Genomic DNA, 3,102 nt, shown 5'->3' on the forward strand with positions numbered 1-3,102 from the left:
CACCCAAACATGACAACAAAATACATGGCAGGGATGCATTCAATATGCTTAACAAAAGTCTAGCACTGAGCTACGGCCAATTCATGCACTAACAGGTTCAAACAAGCATGGCAAAAATGCATATGGCAAACATATTTCAGACTTGGTGAAATTAACACTTGTCTGGAATTTCAGATCAGGTAGCACACTTCGGAGCAACAAAACTACATGCTACAGGACCTGAACATGGCAAAGTAAAGCATGGCATGGAGCTACTCAAAGAGCTTAACAAAAGTCCCTTAGTGACCTTGAGCCAAAAGGGATCAGAAAATACAATTGCAAGCATGTGAACAAGGCAAAATCATAATCAGTTCTCAGACTTGGTGAAAACTGGAGCATGCTGAAAACAGATATCAAGTAGGCATGTTTACGAGCTCGATGCACTCACTACGGAGCAAGTCATGATAATCTAAGCATACACCCATCAAGAATACACAAAATGCAAGCTAGACATGGCAAGAACAATAGCATAGCATGCACGGATCAACTACAACATCATCGGCAAAATCGCTAACAAGTAGACAATCTGCCCAGATTCACGAACTAGCAAAAGTAGAGCTCGATTGGATCAAGCTAGGGTGCTCCATAATTGCAAACAAAGACATGGATGGATATATCACTACAAGATTAACAAAACATCCTTACTGATCATCCTCAAAAGAGGCACGGATCACTAGGAAACAACATGAACATATGGCATCATGAGATAAACAGCTCAAGGACTTAGTGGAAATGCTAAGTCCCTGAAATCAGCATTACCAAGTGCCTCACTTGGCAAGCTTGTGCTAGTCACCACGCACATCACAAAAATACATGGGTTGCACCTCTGGAAAGATGGCAAAACCCTTAACAAAACATATGTAGAGCTCATGGGCGTATCATGCACACAATAATAATGGCAAAAATGACAAAAATCTAAATGGAGTAGCAGATCTGACAAATATCTCAAGTATCACTCTTCTAACAGCATTTCAGGCATCAAGATGAACTCAAATGAAAATGATGCAATGGAATGAAATGATGTACTCTCTGAGATGAACATTTTGATATGCTATATGCCTAAAATGGAGCTACGGGTGCGGAGTTACGGCATCATGAACATGTGAAAAATATTTAGGGACTTAGAGAAAAAGACAACCCCTAGGGTTTCCAGATCCAGATCTAGGGCGCGGGAACCAAGGACCGCCAGGGTCGGCGCCGGAGTTAGACGATGAGGCCGCCGGGGAAGAACCGGCCAGGTCTTGGGGAGGCGGAGGCGGCGGAGGGCGTCGCCGGCGTCGGCGCGGACGGGCGCGGTCCCCGGAGTCGGGAGATCCTCTCCCTGGCGCGGGCGCCGGCGAGGTGAGCCGCGGCGGCGGTTGGCGTTGAGGGCGGCGGCGAGCGAAGAGGCGGCGGGGCGCGGATGCGCGGCGAGGAGGTGGCGGCGGACAGCGTGCGGGCCTCGGGGGCCGGCGATGGGCCAGCCTGGGCCGGCGGCGCGGAGGCGGTGAGGCGCCACATGGCGGCCTAGGATTGGCGTGGAGGCGGCGGCGGAGGTGTCCGGCGCCGTCCGGACGTGTCCGGTGGCGACGGAGACGAATTTTTAGGGTTTGGACTGGGGGAGATCCGGATTTTCGGAGGAGGACCTATTTATAGGCATAGAGGGAGCTAGGAGTGTCCAAATGAGGTGCGGTTTTCTGCCACACGATCGTGATCGAACGCTCTAGATGATGGATAGGGTTTTGGTGGGTTTTGGGCCAACTTGGAGGGGTGTTGTGCTGCAACACACACGAGGCCTTTTCGGTCCCTCGGTTAACCGTTGGAGTATCAAACGAAGTCCAAATGGTACGGAACTTGACAGGCAGTCTACCGGTAGTAAACCAAGGCTGCTTGGCAAGTCTCGGTCCAATCCAGAAATGTTTAATCCCCAGACACGAAAGAAAGGTAGAAATGACCACCGGAGGAGAACGAAGCGCCGGAATGCAAAATGGACAACGGGGAAAATGCTCGAATGCATGAGATGAACACGTATGCAAATGCAATGCACATGATGACATGATATGAGATGCATGACAATGACAAAAACACACGGAGACAAAGACCCGAACCCGAGAAAATAAAATAACTTAAAGCCGGAAACGGCAAGAGTTGGAATACATATTGGGAAAGTCATATCCGGGGTGTTACAACACTCCACCACTACGAAAGGATCTCGTCCCGAGATCTAAGACTGAAAGAACGCCGGGTACTCAGAACGGAGGTGATCCTCGCATTCCTAGGTAGCTTCACGGTTGGAATGGTGTGACCACTTGACTTTGAGAAATTTGATTGACTTGTTGCGAGTCTTGCGTTCAGTCTCCTCGAGAATAGCAACGGGGTGCTCATGATAGGAGAGATCTTCTTGGAGCTCAATGTCCTCGAAGTTGACGGTGCGGTCAGGAGTCTTGAAGCACTTTCGGAGCTGAGAGACATGGAACACATCATGAACATTTGCAAAGTTTGAAGGAAGCTCGAGTTGATAGGCGAGATCACCTCTCTTGATGACAATCTTGAAAGGTCCCACGTATCTAGGGGCAAGCTTCCCTTTGATACCGAAGCGACGAGTACCTTTCATTGGAGAGACACGGAGGTAAACATGATCTCCGATCTCGAAAGCCAAATCATGGTGCTTACTATCATAGTAGCACTTCTGGCGGGATTGGGCTGCTTTGAGGTTATCTCGAATGACTTTGCACATTTACTCTACCTCTGTGATTAAGTCATTTCCCAGAAGTTGACGTTCACCAGTTTCAGACCAGTTAAGAGGGGTACGGCACTTCCTGCCATACAGAATTTCAAATGGGTCCTTGCCCGAACTTGCTTGAAAACTGTTGTTGTAGGAGAATTCAGCATAAGGAAGACAATCCTCCCACTTCATGCCGAAGGAGATCACACAAGCCCTGAGCATATCTTCAAGAATCTGGTTGACACGCTCGACTTGACCGCTAGTTTGAGGATGGAAAGCTGTGCTGAAGCGGATGTTGGTGCCCATGGCCTTCTGAAAAGAATCCCAAAACTTGGAGGTAAAGATGCTGCCACGGTCTG

The sequence above is a fragment of the Triticum dicoccoides genome, chromosome 7A (assembly GCF_002162155.2).
Source record: "Triticum dicoccoides isolate Atlit2015 ecotype Zavitan chromosome 7A, WEW_v2.0, whole genome shotgun sequence".
Classification (NCBI taxonomy): Eukaryota; Viridiplantae; Streptophyta; class Magnoliopsida; order Poales; family Poaceae; genus Triticum; species Triticum dicoccoides.